Genomic DNA, 19,846 nt, shown 5'->3' with positions numbered 1-19,846 from the left:
GAGCACCTGGGCTGTCCTGGGAAAAACAAGAGGCTGTGTGACTGCAGCAGAGGGGACAAGGGGAGAAAAACAGGAGAGAGACAGGCAGGTGGAAGCAGCCAGAGCCTGCAGGGCCTGTCGCCCATAGAAAGGTTGTGGCTTTTGCACAGAGCAAGGTGGGAGGTGTCGGGCTCGGTGCAGGGGAGTGGCTGATCTGATGTCACTTAACAGGCTGGCTCTGGCCACATGCACAGAACAGACTGCAGGAGTGGCCTGAGCGGGGAGACCAGGGAGGCTCTGTTATACTGATCCCCTGAGAGACAGTGGGCAGGGACCACTCAGGGAGCAGGCAGGTGGGGTGAAGTGTTGGACCGGGGTCCTCATGAACAGATGTGCTGAGAGACCAGATGGTGGGTGTGAGAGGAGGAGAAGATGAAGGTGTCACCTGAGCACCTGGGAAGGGGGCACTGCCATTCCTGTCGTTGGGGTTGCGGGGGCTGGTGATGGGGCAGGGCAACCCCAATGACTATTAGACATGGAAAGATCCAGAACACTGCTGAATGTATGAACCTGGACCTGAGATGAGAGGTCTGGGCTTGATGCAGAAGTAACTATTTAAAAACAAAAATTAAAGGCTACTCTTAATGTCGTGGACAAATCAAATAAAAATCACCAAAATCTGGCAAATGATAGTTTTCATCAGCCTCGAAATCTCTCAGTCTGAGGAAACGCATGGGCTTCGTGATGAAAGAGAAGAGCCAGATGGAGGATCGTGCTAGCAGAGCGGGACCACGCTGATTCTCCTCCATCTGCTCCCACCAACCCACTTCTCGTTGTCTTGGGTTGGAGTCTCCAGAAGCAGAGACTGAGATGCAGTTTTCGGTTCAAGATGCTTTTAGGGATCAGTACTTGCGAAAGGGGGTGGAAGGCAGGGTGGGCAGGGGAAGAAGGTGACCGTGGGCAGGTGGCTTCCTGCAGCAGAGGTAGACCTGCAGGAGCTGGCAGCTGGGGGCTGTCTGCTGACCAGTGTGTCCACCCCCTGCTGAGCAGCAACTCCCGCTTGAAGGAAAGTCTGTGTGCTGATCTCCCACCTCCCTCCTGGGATGCCTTCCAGCACCTCTGTACACCCAAATCCAACTCATCTTTCAAGGACCACTTAACCGGCTCCTCCCACTACCAGAAACCCCCATCACCACTTCCAGCTGGAGAGAAAATCTCCCCTCTCAGAACTCCCAGAGTGCCCCACTCAGACTCCTTTTCTGTCTTGTAGATTCTAGTGTTTTGTATAAAGGAGTCCACATTGTCCAAACGTTCATAAACCAAGTCCCCACAGGTATTACAAGTTGTTTAGAGAGATGAAGCCATCACAGTCCAACATGCTCGTTCGTGAACGGACCACCTATACAATTAATCACCGAAATTCAGCCACGCAGAGTCCCCCCTGCATGTCTCCTTTATATCAGCCACCAAGAGATTCTCACAGGTCAGCCTTCCTGAGGGTGATGTGAAATCATCTGTCCATGTAATGCCAGTAAATGAAAACCGAAAGAAAGCGGAAAAGCAAATCTTACAAAGGTTACAGCATCCCACTAACTGCATGAAAGCGATGTTGGTGAGAACAGCTCACGACGCCATTGATGCAGGAAGACAAAGCAGTTAGGCCCCCGAAGGACACACTATCTGATGGATACTCTAAAAGAGAATTACTTGTGTATGAAAGAATTAAGAGTCTTTGGGGGAAATAGATAAGCCCTGAAAAATTTCACAAAACTCAACTTTATCAAACTGTAAACATTAAGCACAAGGTACGAGAGGTTTAAAGGAAATGACACCCCCACCCCCAAATCAATGCTTCCTTCACTGTCTGTTCTAAGTATCAGTGCACGGTTGCAATTACAGCACCAATTGTGTTAAAATAAGAAAATACACTTTCTCTAAAATGTTTCATTTCACTTTTCTTTTTTTTTTTTTTTTTTTTTTTTTTTTTGTCGTTTTTTTTTCGTGACCGGCACTCAGCCAGTGAGTGCACCGGTCAGTCCTATATAGGATCCGAACCCGCGGCGGGAGCGTCGCCGCGCTCCCAGCGCAGCACTCTACCAAGTGCGCCACGGGCTCGGCCCTCATTTCACTTTTCAATTCAAAGTCTCAAACACTTTTTCAACTCTTTATTCTGAAATTTGGAGTCCCTGTCTTAAGTAAGTTGACTTTAAGGGACTATTTTCCCTGGTTGACGAGGACCTCCCATACTTGTCTTATATCTCGTATTCAACTAAAAAGACCTTGAGGAACACAAAATGGACATTTTTTTCTGCCTAGAACATAATAGATGCCGAATAATGTTAAGTGAATGGGTGAGCGAACAAAACGGAGACACTGGTTTGCTCTGTTTACTCAAGCTGGTTAGAAAGAAAATAAAACTCATATCCAAGATTTGCCACCTTGTGGAGAAAAGCAAATGCCGGGCTCTAGAAAGGTTGGCTTCTTGAGAGGAGACCCCAAGACAAAGAGAATGGATCAGAAAGGGAAAGGGTGTTTAACGAACAATGCCAGCACAATGGGTTTCCCATTTGTGAGAAAAAGTTAAATTTAAAATGCATTCCTATCTCATACCTTCTATGAAGTTATATTTAAATTCTGATGAATTAAAGATTTCACTGTAAGAAATAACGTTAAAATTTTGCAAGGAAATCTAGGATACTACAAGTACGGTCTAGAGGTTGGGGAGATCTTTCAAACCAAGACTAGAAATCTCAAAGAGATAAAAGAAAAATATAGGCATAATTGAATATTAAAATTTTATACATCACAAGATTATATAAATAAAATCTACAAATACACTGTAAATCTGTAAAATTATTTGTGAAGAAAATAGCAGATAAAGGTTCATTCTATTGTATACAGAGAGCTCTTACAAACTAACCAGAAAAGGAGGCAAAGATTAAAAGAGACAACTCCCAGAAAAGAAAATCCCAATATAAAAAAAAAATAAGGAAGGAAGGAAGAAAGAAAGAAGAAAGGGAAGAAAAAAAAGAAAAAGAAAGAAGGAAAAGAAGTCAGGAAAAGTAAAAATTTGAATTTACCATATTCAGGTAATTTCATATTCAACTCTGAGTTAGGACTTTATGCCTAGCAGTCTGGCAAAAATTTTAAAGTGATAAAAATCCTACTGCCAACTGAGCTATTGTGGAAAGTGTACTCTCCTACACACTAGTGAAACTGTGGAATACTACAGCTATGGGTCAAATGTGTCCCCCAAAAGTTCATGTATTCGAAACTTAATCGTCATAGTAACTGTGTTCAGAGGGTGGGAAATCCAATTATGGTATTTGAAAAGTGGCATCTTTTGAGAAGTGATTGGGTCATGAGGACTGTGCCTTCGTGAATGGATTAATCCATTTCTCAAGTAATGAGTTATCATGGTCATGATTTTGATGGCTTTAGAGCAAGTGAGAAGGTTAGCTCTCTCTTGCCCAGCCCATTTTCGCCATGTGCCCCCCAGATTGCCACAGGACCCTGTAGAGAGTTCCCACCCAGAAGAACGCCCTCACCAGATGTGTTCCCTGGACCTTGGACTTCCCAGCCTCCAAACTGTAAGCAATAAATTTCATTTCTTTATAAATTACCCAGTTTCAGGTATCCTGTTATAAGCAACAGAAACCGTCTATATATATACGTATGGTCTCTTCTGAAGGCCATCTGGGAACATTCAGTAAACATTTTATTATGTTATACACACAATTCTTAAAGTATTGAAAATCCATCCTATTTGTATCAATACGTACAAAGACATTGACTATAACACTGCTCATAGTGGTGGGGAACCAGAAGCAAAACAAATTCCCATTACTAGAGGAACAGCTGAGTACTTTGCAAGTATATCCACTCCATGGAATATTGCACATCCATTTTAAAGAATTAACTGTAATTTTGAGCTATACAAAATGACTTGAAGGTTTTTCTACAAGGTATTGAGTGAGAAAATCAAGATGCAGAAAAGGGTGTATCATATAATACTATTTGTCTGAAACAAGGACTCACCCCCCCTAAAAAAAAAAAATGCCCATTATCAAACATGTGTGTGTATCTGTGTGTGCGTGTTGGGCTTTGCAGGGTTATGGGAGTATATGAATACCAAGGAAAACAATGAAGGATACACATTGTTTGTTTATTTGTTTGTTTTTTATTAAAAATTAAACAAGTATTTACAATATAACCTAGCAATTCAACAATTCAATTCCACTTCTAGGTATCTGTATAATACATATGCACACACACACACACACGTTTACATGTATCACACTTAGCCCTCATTATTTGTGAATTCCATATTTGCAAATTTACCTACTCAGTACAATTTATTTGTAACCCACAAATCGGTACTTGCAATACTTTTACAGTCATACCTGCACATGTGCACAGTGGCAATTTTCTTTATTTTTTTGGTATATGATCTTTTTATTTATTTTAAACATTTTTATTTTTATTTTTATGTTTTGTTCTTGTTTTTATTTTTATTTTATTTTATTTTACTTTTTTAAACTTTTTACTGTGAAAAATTTAATAAATATACAATAAATCCAACTACAGCAATCAACAACTCATGGCCAATCTTATCTTATTTGTATCTCCCACTCACCTTCTACCTTTCCCCTGGATTATTCTGAGTAAATCCTAGTATCCATAGCATTCATCTGTATATATTTCAGTATGTGTCTCTAAAAGATAAGAACACTTTTATAAAAGACATAACTGCAGCATATAACCATTTTAAAAATCAATAATAATTCCTTAATATAACCAAACATTAAACATGTTTAAATTTCTCCAATTCTCTCCCCCTCCTTCTTTCTTACTATTGATTTGTTTACATCAGGATCCAAACAAGTTGTTTTTGTTGCATTGGTTGCTATGTCAGCTGTCTCTCAAGTTTCTTATAACCTATAGTTTCCCCCTTCATCTAATTTTTTCCCCTTTATTCCATAAAGTTTCCCAAGATCTACATTTGCACGTTCCATCTCAGTAGTGTCATTTAACATGTGCCGTGGTCCCCTGCATTTCCCAAAGATTGGCTGCTGGATCCTGAGGCTTGTTCTCACTCAGGTAGATTTGGCTTCAGAGGTGTATGTTCTTCCTGCAGGAGGCCCATTAGGTCTGATCGTCCCTGTGACTTTAGCTGTCATTGATGATCATTGCTAGATCCATTACTGCATGAGTGGTTTGCAAAATTCCATATTCTAATTATTTTATTCACTCTTGATTTACTAGCAGGGATACTTCACTAGTCAGGAAGGAGGGATTCTCAGTTATTTACGGTTACCCTGAGGAACAATTCGTACAGGAAAGACAGGATAAATGCTTTACTCCTCCCTTTCCCCTACTACTGTAGAAAAATGAATTGTTTTCCTATTATCATCCAAAGAGTTTGTTTGCTTTTGTTTCATTGTCATTATGTTTTTTTGTGATGGGAAGATTTAGTTTCTTTCTCTTCCTCATTTGCATTTTGGTTTTATAAATGTGTTTTGTTCTTTCTTGTGTATTCATGGTAGCGATTATCATTTTTTGGATTCAAGATGCAGGACTCCCTTGAGGATTTCTTGTAGGTCTGGTCACATGCTGGTCAACTCCTGCAGATATTGTTCATCTGGAAAATAAACTATTTTTCCCTCATTTCTGAAGAATAGCATTGCTCGAGATAGTATTCTTGGCTGGCAGTTTTTTTCTTTTAGTGTTTTGAATATATCATCCCATTTTCTTCTGTCCTGTAGAGTTTCTGTTGAGAAGTCTGCTGTTAGTGTGATAGGGACTCCCTTATAGGTGACTTGGGCTTTTTCTCTTGCTGCTTTTAAGATTCTCTCTTTGTCTTTGAGCTTTTCCAGTTTGACAATAATGTGTCTTGGAGAGGATCTTTTTGGGTTGAATCTGTTTGAGGATCTTTGGATCTGAAGGTCCATGTCTCTCCCTATACCTGAGTTTTCCATTATTATTTCATTGATTAGGTTTCCCATGCCTTTTCCTCCTCTTCTGGAACACCCATGATTCAAATGTCTGTGCACTTAAGATTGTCTGCTATCTCTCTTAGATTCTCTTTGGTTTTTTTAATTATTTTTTCCCTTTTTTTTTTTTTTTTTTTTTTTTTTGTCCACCTGGGTTATTCCAAAAAGACTATCTTCAAGATCAGAAACTCTTTCTTCTGGTTGTTCTAGCCTGCTGCTTGAGTACTCAGTTGTGTTTTTTATTTTGTTGAATGAATCTTTCAGTTCCATGAGTTCTGCTACATTTTTTTAAGGTATTAATCTCTTTGCAAATTTCCTCCTTCAGATCCTAGGGATTTTTTTTTTCTCATTTTATTAGGTTGTCTAACTGAGTCTTCTTGTATCTCAGTGAATTTCCTTAAGATGGTTGCTTGGAATTCCTTTCCAGTCATTTCAAGGGTTTCCTGCTCTGTAGGGTTGGATATTTGAGAATTACTGTATTCTTTTGGTGGTGGCATATTTTCATGGATTTTCATATTTCTGGTATCTCTACGTTGATGTCTGGTCATCTGGTAGAGCATTTGCTTCTTCTGTTACTCTGGAGTGGGCTTTGAGGAAAGAGACATCCTTTTCGTTTTCTGGTCTCTGCTGGTGACTCTCCTTGTGTCAGTGTAGTCAAGTGTCTGGCAGGCCACCTGCAGAGTGGCTGTGGCTACTGCTGTGGCAGTGAGTACTTTTCTGACAGCCATGGCTGCAGTGGTGGCTGTGGTGGGCCACCTGCACAGAAGTGGTGTCTTCAGCATGTTCCTTGCCTGCTTCCAGGCATTGGGGGCCACCGCTGGCTCCTGCCTAAGACCCCAGGCATGCTCCTTGCCTGCTTCTGGGTATTGGGGGCTGCCCTCAGCTTTCTGTGTTTAATACTGGTTATCTTTGGAGATGAAGATAGAAGGCAGAAATAAGGGGAAGAGCAGAGGAGAAAAAATTTTTCACAATAGTCAACTTATACTGCAGGATCCCATTCATGTAAATGTGTATGTGTGTCTCTGCGTAAGAATGGTACAGCTAAGAAACCATCTGGCCTCACATATGTGGTGAGGAAGGTGAACCTTAATCCTTATCTGCCTGAGACAGTGAGACAGTCATGCATGAGAAGGGAATCTGAGCCACGTCTCCAAGGGTAAAGGGGATTTTGACAAGCAAAGATGACAGCAAGTCAGAAAGATGAAAGAATTCCTGAGAAAGGAAAGACTTTAAACAAAGGAAGGCATTTGGGAAGGGCAGGTGTTTAATCCATTCTACAAACATATTGAGAGCCTATGTGATAGGCAGAATTCTCTACTGTGGCCCCCTAGTGTACACACCCTGTATAACACTCTCCCCTTGTATGTGGCTGTGACTTGTGAATAGGATGGGATTCTGTTATGTGGTAAAGGTGATGGGATTTTGCAGATGTTATTAATAATTACGGTCCCTAATCAGTTGACCCTGAGGTAATCAAAAGGGAGATTATCCTAGGTGTGATAGGGTAGGTCAGTGACCTAATCAGGCGAGCCCTTTAAAAGAGAATCTGCAACTTCCTTGGGGGGAGAGATTTGAAGCCAGAGAGATGCTCTCCTGCTGTCCTTAAAGAAGCAAGCTGCCATGAGTTCTGCAGCTACAGGGAAATTAATTCTTCCAACAACCATGTGAATGTGGAAGAGGACTGAGCCTCAAATGAGACCCCAGCCCTAACCAACACTTTGTTGCAGCCTTTGAGACCTTGATCACAGGCCCTAGCCCAGATTTCTGACCCACAGAAACTGGGAGATCACAGGAGCATGTTGTTTTAAGCTGCCAAGTTTATGGTAATTTGTTATGCAGCAATAGAAAATGACTACAGCCTGCCGTGTGACAGGCCCCATTCGGGGCTGTGAAGAAACCACCCTGACAGGCCCCATTTGGAGCTGTGAAGAAACTACACTGGGCAGTCCAGACCTGGCTCTAACCTCATGGGACTCACAATCCACACTCAAGAAGTTAAACCAATAAATGAGCTAATTATGAAAATGCTTTGAAAGAAATGAGCAGGGCTTTGAGTCAGTGTAACTGGGGTGGGGGCTACATTCTTCTTGGTGAAGACCTGTCAGAGGAGAGGACTTTTGAGCTGAGACCCCAAGAGTGAGAAGAAACTAGCCAGACAAAGAGCTGAAGGAAGAGCAATCCCAGCAGAGGTAACAGCACTTGCAAAGTCTTGGAGGTGCATAGTAATGGTCCCATTTGATGGACCATAGATAGAATCACTTCTCACTGAACAAACCTCTGGCTGTTGGTTTAGACTAGTACCATTGAATAATATCTACCATTTTCACATGTTAAGCTGATTGTACAATAGATAAAAATATTATCTTCGTACTCAAAACCCTCCGTACAGCTTTGATCATCTATGAGCAATGGGGAGCTCTCCAGATGTAATCCACGGCCAGGATCCTAGTGCCTAGAAAGCCGTAGCGTGGGCTGGGGGAAGGGAGTTACATAATTTTTAAATATATGTATTTCTTTTTACGATTCCTGCAGTTTTGGTGGGAAACACTGATTTTTCCATTAATGGTAATGATATGAAGTTGCTTTTAAAAATCAGCTTTATTGGGGTATAATTTGCACACAATAAAAATCACCAATTTTAAGTGAACATTTTGATGAGTTTTGACAAGTGTTTGCAGTCATGTAACCACAGTGACAATCATGATCTAGACATTCCTTCCCTCCAAAAAAAATTCACTCCTGACTCTTTGTAATTTCTTTCCCCCACTACTAGCCCCTGACAACCACTATTCTCGGTCACTTTAGTTTGAGTTTTCTAGAATTGCATGTAAATGGAATCATATATTGTGTCTGGCTTGCTCACTAGCATACTTTTGAGATTCATCCATGTTGCTTTTATCAGTAGATCATTTCTCTTTTGTTGTGGTTGAGTAGTATGTCTCCATTGTATGTTCTTACACGTATTTGTTTATCCATTCACCAGTTGATGGGCATTTGTGTTGTTTCGAAGCGGGGCTATTATGAATAAAACTGTTATTGTGAGCATGTTTTCATTTCTTTGGTATAAATACAGAGGAGTGAGATCGCTAGGTCAAACTATAAGTGGATGTTTAACTTTGTAAGAAACTGTGAAACTGTTTTTACAAAATGGTAGTACCATTTGAATTACCACTGGTAAGATAGAAGAGCTCTATGCCCTCCAGCTGTTGGCCAACATGTGGTCTTGTCCATCTTTCTCAATTAAGTAACTTTATTGGACACGTAGCAATATCACATAGTGATTTTACAAAGATGTTGAGCACCTTTTCATGTGCTTAGTTACCATTCATGTATCTTCCTTGGTGACATGTCCGCTCAGGTCTTTTGTCCTTTTTTTAATCAGGTTGTTTATCCTCTCAATATTGAGTTGGTCCCCATAATATCTGCCACCTGATTTGACTTCTGTTATTATGTTACATTGCATGGCGATAGGAACTGTATAGATGTGATGAAGATTATTAATAAAATGACCTTAAAATAGGGAGATTATACTGTATTATCCGGATGGGCCAAATATAATCTCATGAACCCTTACAAATTAAGGAGGAAGGCAGAGAGATTCAAAGCATGGGAAGGACTCTACCCACCACTGCTGGCTTGAAGATGGAGAAGACTACGTGGAAAGTGCAAGAAGGAAATGAATTCTGCCAACAACCAATAAACTTGAAAGAGGACCCTGAGTCCCAGATGAGAGCCACAGCCCTGGCCGATACCTTGATTTTAGACTGGTTAGACTCTGAGCAGAGAACTCAGACACGTCATGTTGGAAAGACCGTGAGATAATAAATTGCTGTTGTTTTAAGCCCACAAAAGTTAAATTAAGAGATCTCTAAATTTCAGGGGAAATGAGAGTGCATATTCCTTTGTGGAACTGAAGTATTACTATGCAAACAAAAACACTCACATTGAAAAACTACAGCCAACCTGCTTCCCTCGCATACGCCTCTTACCCAGCAGCTGCAGGCATTGGAATTTGTGAGTCCAGTTTCCAAACTTTCTGGACACCAAGTTCTCCTCTCTACAGCCCGCATAATGAGACCAGGAATCCCAGGGCCCTTCATTCACAGGGAACAGTCCTGCTCACATTTTCCAGATGACATCATCCCTGCAGGAGCCAAGTCTCCACTTGGAGGTGTTTTCTCCCATTCTTTGTGTGTGTGTGTGTGTGTGTTTCTTCTTAGACCCAGGAACCAATCCAAGCAATGTTTGCTTCCCCAACACATTAACACAAACAGCCCACTTTGCAAACTAAAGAGGCACGTGCTACCTTAATTATGGTGGGGGAGACCCAGTCGCTATTGAAACACTCAAGTGATTGACAAAACCCTTCATTTGGAAGGAAAATTAATTGTACACAAACAAGAACACATTTCATCTTGAATTAAATTCTTCAACACTCCCTTGGCAGAGAACTCTTTGGCTGTTGCTTTTCTTCTCTGCTGGGCATTAAGTCTTCCCCTTCCACGAGAGACTTTCAGCAAACGGGGCCAGGCCTGGAGGTCCCACGAGGGTTGTGCCTATAACCCCTTCACTGGTCATTCTCTTGCCTTTGTTGAGGCTTCAGTTGCTCCAGCCCACCTTGAGCCCACCTTGAGCCCTCGCACTCCAGCCCTGTCCTTTCCACGCAGTCCCCTCCCCTCAGCCTCTGAAGAGTAAAACTGTCCCAAGTCTACAATGCATGGCTCTTCCCAGCCCAGCCGCAGCCCAAGGTAGATGAATGATTAAACATGATGAATAACAGGGAGAGAGACAACGTGGGGAAGAGCACGCTTTAGCCGCAACTCTGGGATTTATCGCTGAGTGCCACAAATAATGAAATCATCAATCTTCCACCGACTAAAAAAAGGACGGCACCACAGCAAGTCTGAAAAGGGCAGGGAGAGAAAATCCTGCCTCATCGTTGGAGCGATGCATAGCTGGCTGCTCTGTGATCTCGCTGCCCAGCTGATCCGCCCCGGGCACCCTGGGGACGGCACACAGTGGATGTCCCTGACCTACCATCTGCCAGGGCCAGGTCGTCCCTGACCTTGAAACTTACTAACTCATTTATGGAAGGAGAGAAAGGTCTCAGGTCCCTCCAACCACTGTAAGATGTGCTGCCATCACCCGAATGGACGTTTACTCAATCATGGATCGTAACAACACTGCCCTAAGCCCTAGGCCATGAACGTGCATGTCAAGGCTTCCACTGTCCAAGACACTCTTCCCCCTGTCTCAATGACCCCAACCTTAGCATGCATATCAATCAGGGTCCCGACAGGAAACAGGCTATCGTCTAATTGGGTTAGCTAAGGATTGTGTAATCAAAGAACCATTGACCAAGGTGTGGCAAAGCACAAGGGAACGTGAAATACAGTGAGGATGTCGCTACAGCTGGGCCTGGAAGCACACGGTGGCAGGGCAGAGACAACCTGGAGACACAGTGCTAAAGCCTTCTGTCCAGGGTCTGAGTCAGTCTGGAGCGACCCCTCCTGGATCTCCTGCCAGCCTCACGGGGCACAGGGCAGGGTGGAGAAGGTTGGGTGTTAGCTTTCTGTGGCTGCTGTAACAAATTACCACGACCTTAGCATCCTAAAACAACACACACAGTTTAGAGTAAATTCACAGGACTGTGCTCCTCTGGAGCCTCTAGAGGAGAAGCCTTGCCTTTTCCAGCTTCTGGAGGCTGCCCGCGTTCCTCAGTGCATGGCCCCCTCCATCCTCAACACCAGCAGCGTGGCGTCTTCAGATCTTTCTCTCTCTCTCCGCACCTCTACTTCCATCATCGTGTCTCCTTCTCTGAGCCTAACCCTCCTGTCTCCCTCATATAGAACTTGTGTGATGACATGGGGCTGCCCGGATGATCCAGGATCATCTCCTCATGCCAGGGTCCATTAGTTAATCACATTCACAGTCTCTTTGCCACATGAGGTCACATATTCATAGGTTCCAGGGTAGGACATGGCATCTTTGGAGGCTGTTATTCAGTCCACTGCAGCTGGAGAGAACAGGAGATGTACATGGAAGACCCCAGCTCAAAGGTACAAGCATACCACAACTGTCCTGCACTAACTTAGAGACACATTTGCCCACTGAGCAAGAGCACGGGGGTGTAGACCCAGCTGAGCCGGCATGCTCTGTATGTCCTTAGAGAAGTGATGTCATGCATCTGGGGCCTCAGTTCACTCAATAAAAAGGAGACACTTAGACTCCATAATGTTCAAAAGCCTCGTCCAGCTCCCAGAAATGCCCCCTCCTTCTCTCGCCACCTCATGTTCTTTTGTGAGTCAGGATTCTCCAACTGAGGCAGGAGCTCTTGCCCATCCGCCAGGGCTCTGAGCTCTGCATTAGCTACAGTGCAGGACAAGGTAAAAATCTCACCCTCCAGAATATGCCAGACCCCAACCCATTCTGCACCCCTGTGACCATTGCCTGTTTCAGCCCTCCGCACCTCTGGAGTGTTTTTCCTGCCTCCTGGAAAAGCCCAAGCCCCCACAGTGGCTGCAGGCCCTTGCCATCTGGTGCCTGTCACCTCTCTGACTTCATCCTGCTCTTGTCACCCTCACTCACCTGTCCCAGCAACTCCGGATGAGTGTTATTCACTGCAAAGATTCACACTTGCTGCTCCCTCTCCTGCATTGCTTTTCCCTTAGATTTCCAGATGGATCAATCCCTCATCTCCTTCTGATATTTCCTTAAACATCTCAGTGAGGCCATCCCTGACCATATTATGTACAATCACAAATATGCCTCCCACACGTCTCATCTCCCCACCCCCTCCCCCATGACACAAATATCCTTCTGGCCAGCTCTTCATTTTACTTTTTTGGGTGTCTCTCTCCCCAAAGCAGATCATCCGCTCTGGATGATAACATAAGGTCCAGTGCTTTATTTTGTTCACTTCTGTTTCCCAGTGTCTAGAAAGAGCCTGGCACATAGTAAATGCTCAGCAAAATATTTGTTGAATGAATGAATGACTGGATGAGAGACTCTACTTTCATTTCTCACCAAGTAGAGGAGCCAGGGCCTGAACACTGGAAACCATGACAGACCAGCCCCAAGATTAAATATGATCACAGACTAACATGTGCATAGACCAGAAACTCCAAGGGCAGTCAGGGGTGAATGGCATGATTATCATGGGCTGTGGCTTCTGGAGCAGGCTTCCTAAGTAAGAGGGCTCCTGGGCCTGTAGAAATCCCTTTCCAGACCTTCTTTCCTTCAGCTAGTCTTCAACACTGAGTATTCCAGCAGTCATCAACTGGGGGCACTTTCCATGAATCTCACTGTCATGGGTTGAATTGTGTCCCCCTCAAAATCCCTATGTTGAAGTCCTAACCACACTCCCATACCTCAGAATGCAACCTTATTTGCAGATAGGGTCTTGTATTAGTCTGTCTGTGTTGCTATAACAGAAATACCTGAGACTGGGTAATTGATAAAGAACAGAGGTTTATTTGGCTCACAATTCTGGGACAGCTGCATCTGGCATGGGCCTCCGGCTGCTTCTACTCATGGCAGAAAGCAGCAGGCAGCTGGCAGGTACAAGCAGATCACATGGCAAGAGGAAGCAAGAGAGAGGGGGGGGGTACCAGGGTCTTTTAAACAACCAGCTCTTGCGGGAACTAATAGAGCGAGATCTCACTCACTCCCCTCCTCCCCCAGGGAGAGCATTAATCCATTCATGAGGGATCCGCCCCCATGACTCAATCAGTTTCCAACACTGCCACATTGGAGATCAAATTTCCACATGAGTTTTGGCAGGGACAACACATCCAAACTCTATCAGGTCTCTACAGAAGTGATCAAGGCTGGGCCCTAATAGTATATGACTGATGTCCTTATAGAAAAAAAAAGAAAACTTGAACACAGAGAAATGCATAGAGGGAAACCAAAGTGAAGACACAGGGAGAAGACAGCCATCAACTGGCCAAGGAGAGAGGCCTGGAACAGATCCCTTCCTCACAGCCCTCAGAAGCCACCAGCCTTGTTGACACCTTGATTTTGGATTTCTACCCTCCAGAAGTGTGAGACAATAAATTTCTGTCATTTAAGCCACCCAGTCCATGGTTCTTTGTCACAGCAGCCCTAGCACACTGGTGCTGTCACCCATAGGCATGTTTCATTTGGCCCATTCTTTTTTGTTGCTGTTGTTAAATGAACCAACATTCAAAACTGGAATTATTTTAGATAAAATTCTCTTTGATTGAACTTTTAGACACTGGCAGCCCTGGGCCTACATTCCCACAAGGCAGGTGCTGAGTAGAAGCCCCTCCCCCAAGCCCACCAGAGCCCCCGGCACTGGCCACCACCTCCCCGGCACCAAGACTGGACAGCAGTCGCCATTCCTCTTGGGAGGGTTCAGCTCCAGATAGCAGGAAAGGACTGAATACAGAGGATTAGGAAGCCCCCAGATCATGAGAAATGTGCAGGAGCAGGCTCCCAGCTGGGTCCTGTCAGAGCTCAGAGGCTGTTACCCCAAAATATGGTGCTTTGACATGCTGGAATAAAGAAGCAGCCTTAAGATCTCTCTGACCTCCTGCCTCCTGTCTCTCAATTCTCTGTCACTCTCCAAAGCTCAGGATGAAACTGTTCCCTTATCTGCCTAAAGTTGTGACCCGCCAAAGAAGACAATTTCCTCTGGTCCTTTCCCTGAGTTTTCCTTAACTTAACTCATGTCACAGGAAGAAAGACTGGAGGCTGTCAACACTCCTGGACAGACTTTTGTCAAGACCATTGTCTTCTATTTCACTCCCATTTAGTATCTTGAAGAGAATCATTCACCCACCATTGTCTGCTCTGTGGGCCAAATACACTTTGTCTCAGGCCATTGTGTGTTCTCCAGGCCCATTGCATCCCCCTAAGAATCATTTACTCCTACACCCCCATCGCCCCTTTCCCTATGAAGAGGAGTATACTGAGCAATTATTCTGTGATCCCCCATATTACATACATGAAAACAAAATTTGTTATGCTTTTTCTTCATATTAATCTGAATTTGTCAGTAACTTTTAGAGAATCTTCAGGGTGACAAGGAAGATTTCCCTTGACCCCTACAGTCCCCAGGGATGACACCAAAAACAAGACCCCAGAACTGACCTGCCAGGGAGCTGCTACCCAGCCACAACCAGGAAGGTGGGCTGGGGTGGGGGTGGGGAAACGGGGGAACTGCTGAGGTCAAGGACACACCAGGGGTCAGGCAGCTGCTGCTTCCACAACTGCTCCCTCCACCCCAATACATAAATGAGCCAGAGAGGGCCCCTGCGTATTGGTTCCTGGGTTGTTTATTTCTTCACAGCAAACTGAGACCCAGTAGCTCAAAAGCCCACTGGTGCCAAACTCACATTTTTACACACCCAATTGTTTCAAAAATAACCCACAGAGGTTTTAACCACTTAGATCCTGCCTGCTTTGCATATCCTGCAAATCCTCACCTGACAACTGTTGCCCGTTAATAAGATAGAGCCTTGTTGTTATAAAACACAAGCCAGAGCTGCTTTACACCACCGGGACACTTAAACCCTCTCCTCCCCTTCTGCTATGAGGGACCTCACCCACATGCAAACCTGTCCGAGTATTGCCCAATAAACCCTGCGTGTGCTACTGCCACCTTGTGGTCATATCTTTCCCCCTGATCTGCCCCCAAATCCCTGGGACAAAAACCCATAAACCCAACGGCTGTGCCTAGAGTCCTGATGCCAAAGGCCCAACTCTTCCTGCTGTGCCACCAGCCAGAGGCATCAGGGGGAAAGATGTGACCGGGGGGAAGGCAGCCCCGCCTCATCCCCATGTCCAGAAGATCCTGGGACATGCGAGTTTTAGCTTCCCTGCCTCTGCAGCCCAGGAAGCACGCCAGATGGAGGTGCCACCCACCATGTTCATCCCACGCTTCCCTTGGGCCAGAGCCTGTTTTCCTCAATACACACCCGCTTCACTTATTTACTGGGATCCAAGGAGGTGCCTTCAGATCTGCCACATAATAAGGGATGAGAAACCACCCGGGCTGGACTCTGATCCTTAAACCTCCACTCTAGGGTAACGGACTACCTTGGATTGCCTGGAATTGTCCAGTTTTAGCACTGTAGCTCCCATATCCCAGGAAACCCCTTAGTTCTGAGCAAAGGAGGACGATAGTCACCCTGCCTCACTTCAAGCAGAGCAGCCCTTCCTTCTTCTGGTTATGCCCACCAGGGCTCCACGGGTGATTCTGCTGAACAACAGGAGTTCTTTGCTGAAGGTGACTTTGCACACCAATCATTTACAACATATATATGTATCAAAACATCAAATTGTTCTCTACAAATATGTACACTGTGTCAATTAAAATAAGTAAATTTTTTTAAGTGACTTTGCAAATAATCAGTCTATAGCATCTTCCTGATAGATAAGTACTTTAGTTATGATAGTTTTTCAAAACACAGTCCATGTATCTCCAAAGATGATTTGAGTCTTACTCAGATGAACACTGCTTATTTTAATAGTGTAAGAATTCTTGATGTGCATTAGACAAAAATAAAACTAGCACATGAAACTTATGAATAGAAAGAAAATTTAATAATGGAAGAGGTAGTATAATGCAAATGATAAAAATTGTCAATGTAGCTGAGAAATGTCTGAGGTTTGGGAAATATGGTTGCAATAAAAAAACCATAAGTCTGGGAGCTATGGGCTTCAATATGCACCTTCCCTATGCCACTTGCAGGCCACAGTGGACATGTAGAATAACCTCCTTGGTCTGCGGCTCCTCGTGTGTAGCATTATGAGGTTGGGATGGCTCTGTGAGTCCTTTTCCTTCAAGCACCAAGACTGGGATGGTTGGGTCATGGATTCCAGAGGCAGTGTCTCCTCAGGCTGCCCTGAACTTCCTGCTGCTGAGAACTGGTGTGGCCCTGGCCTTGCCTTCTCCACTCCTGGTCCCCAGACTTCCCTGTGCCTGAGAACACCCCTTAGAGCACCCACTAAATCCCTGTTTGGATTAAGTTAGGCATGTGTTGCTTGCAGCCAAAGGGCCCCAATGGATATAAATGGCTCTAGACTGTCCCATATTTCTGGATGGTTATCACAGATTAAGTCCCTCTGGCTGCACCTTTGCACGTCCTGCTCTCTCTCCTGGGACCCCATCCTCACCCTCCCACCTCCCCTGCCCAGCCCAGCTCACCTGTCAGCTCCTCTTGGGGGACCTCCTGGACCTCCCTCCTCTGAGCCACATGGCACCTGCTCACCTGGACAGGCACACCTGTGCGATTCTGCCCAGTGTGACCCTGCTTCCCCCCTGAACTGACTGAACACAGCAGTGGTCTGTGTGCCATCACCATGCCCAGCTAGGGGGCTGGTGGGACACTAGATTCTCCTCCCTCTGTGGACGGGGTGCTCACACCTGCTTCTGCTCATTCAACCCCATACGTCCATCTTTCTGTGTGAACATCCTATTTTCCCTGACACTGGCAGTCTTTGGGTTTGTAGAAATAATTTGATCATTTCCCAGCACATAAATGGCCATGGGATGACTCTAATGATGTGCGTTGGATAGTAATGCACACAATCTATGGGTCGAGGGGTGAACATCAGCTGGGTGTGGGCCACATGCTCAGCTTTGTTTTGCACCATTAGAACATTCTAAAGAATGCCTGGAAGTGTACAGCATCCTCCAATATGCTCTTAATGGTAGATTCTTAATAATTAATAATCCACCATAGTTAGTTCTCATGTTTTGAGCGTACCTCCACAGGAACTATGCAGAGCGACCTTGGCTCCTGACTCCTTTCTCCCTCACATCATTTTCAACTGATCAGTAGATCCCACCACCTCTGCTTTCAACATATATCCTGAATCCAACCACTTCTCCTCCCTGTTGCGTCCCACCCTGGACCAGGCTGCCATCATCTGTCTCCTGGATTATCCAGCACCTCCCCACTGCCCCCATCTCCATCCCACCCCCTACAGGCCACTTTCCACATGGCGGCCACGGGCCTCCTGTTCAGACCTACCTGGACCCTGACCCTCCTCTGCTCAAAACCCCCCAATGGCTCCTGTCACACTTGAGTCAAATCCAAACTCCTCTCCGTGGTGACAAGGCCCTGCACATGGTCCAGAATCTTCCTAACTTATCCCAGATTCACTTCCCACTGCCCACTGTGCCTGGGCTCATCGGCTCCTTTGTGACTCTCCTGCAACCTATGCTCGTGCCCACTCAGGTCCTGCCCTTGGTTGACACTCACCCCAGATGTCCCCATGACCCACGTCTTAGCTCAGCGAGACTTTGCAGAGTGGCCTTTCCTGATGACCTTCTTGAGATATCCTCCTCCCTTTATCCACAGGCTGCTTACTTTCTCTTTGCTTCTCCATACTCACTCTCCACCCTCCTCCCTGCCACACTGTGCCCCAGGAGCCCAGCCTCTAGGGACTACCCCCCCCCCCAGGTCCCCTTGGCTCCAGCCCATGCAGTACTGGCCAGAGACTGTGGACAGGATTCGAGAGAGTTGGGAGACTGACTTCCCTCAGGGCCCTAATACTGAGCTGGGCTGCAGTTCTTAACACCCACAGCCCCTCTCAGGCTGAAGTTCAACCCAGTTCCAGATACTCTGCCCCCTCCTCTTGCCTTTTCAGGCCTGGGGAGGCTGGGGTTGTCCTTGGGGATAGCACCCCCTTTGTGGTTCCCATAACCCAGCCCATCGCTCATGGTCATTTAGTAGTCTCTTCATTAACTCTTTTCAATTCAACTTTTTTTTTTTTTTTAAGATGACCAGTAAGGGGATCTTAACCCTGGACTTGGTGTTGTCAGCACCACGCTCTCCCAAGTGAGCTAACCAGCCATCCCTATATAGGGATCCGAACCTGTGGCCTTGGTGTTATCAGCACCACACTCTCCCAAGTGAGCCATGGGCTGGCCCTTCAATTCATTTTTTTAATGAGGCTTTTGGGTCCCACCCTGAAAGAAGAAAACAAAAACATCATCAAAATCATCAAATACCCTATGACATCATCAACTCAAAAGAAATATTCCAATTGTAGGTACATTAAAGAAAACGCTCATGCAAAAGAATGTACATCTCAGAATCAGTGAAATGCACTATGTATTTATTTGTATCTTGTCTGTCTCTTTCACAAAGTGGGACCTCCCTGAGGCAGGGACATTACCTGTTTTGATTCCTGTTGAATTCCTGGAGACCAGAGCTATGCCTGGCTCATGGTCTCTAAATACTTTTACTCACTAAGGTGCTCACTAAATACTTTTTGAATAAAAGAGAGACATCCAGCCTGGGGTAGCCACCTCCAGTGATTCCTTCTTCCTTGGACTCTGCTGTCCACTCCCATGTAACATCGTATTTGGTGCGTATTACCAACAGCACATGGCAGAAGTGAGGGCCACCCCCAATATTAGGTTATAAAGGCTGATTTTTTCTTCTCTCTCCTCCTTCTCTCTCTCTCTCTCTCTCTCCCTCTCTCTCTCTCTCTCTCAGAAGCAGCCACATGGTGGAGAGACCCACATGATGAGGAACTGAAGCTGCATAAGTGAGCCTGGCAGCCAATCCTTCTCATCTCTTGCAAGTCTTCAAAGGCTCCAGTCCCAGCCATCAGCTTGCCTACAACCTTGCAACAGATCCTGAGCCAGAACCACATGATTAAGCTGCTCCCAGAATTCCAACCCTCAAAAACTGTGTGAGATCATAAACGGTTATCATTTTAAGCCACTAGGTTTGGGGGGTAATTTGTTATGCAGCAATCGATGACTAATACACAGCCCTAACTCAGTTAACACTCCTATACCTCAGCATGTAGCTGTGGCATGAAACACACTGAGCCATGGGCCAGCACCCACCACCTTCCTGTGATGATCTAGAAATGTTCCATCCTCC

The sequence above is a fragment of the Cynocephalus volans genome, chromosome 1 (genome assembly GCF_027409185.1).
Source record: "Cynocephalus volans isolate mCynVol1 chromosome 1, mCynVol1.pri, whole genome shotgun sequence".
NCBI lineage: Eukaryota > Metazoa > Chordata > Mammalia > Dermoptera > Cynocephalidae > Cynocephalus > Cynocephalus volans.
Note: the sequence above shows the minus strand (reverse complement) of the source record.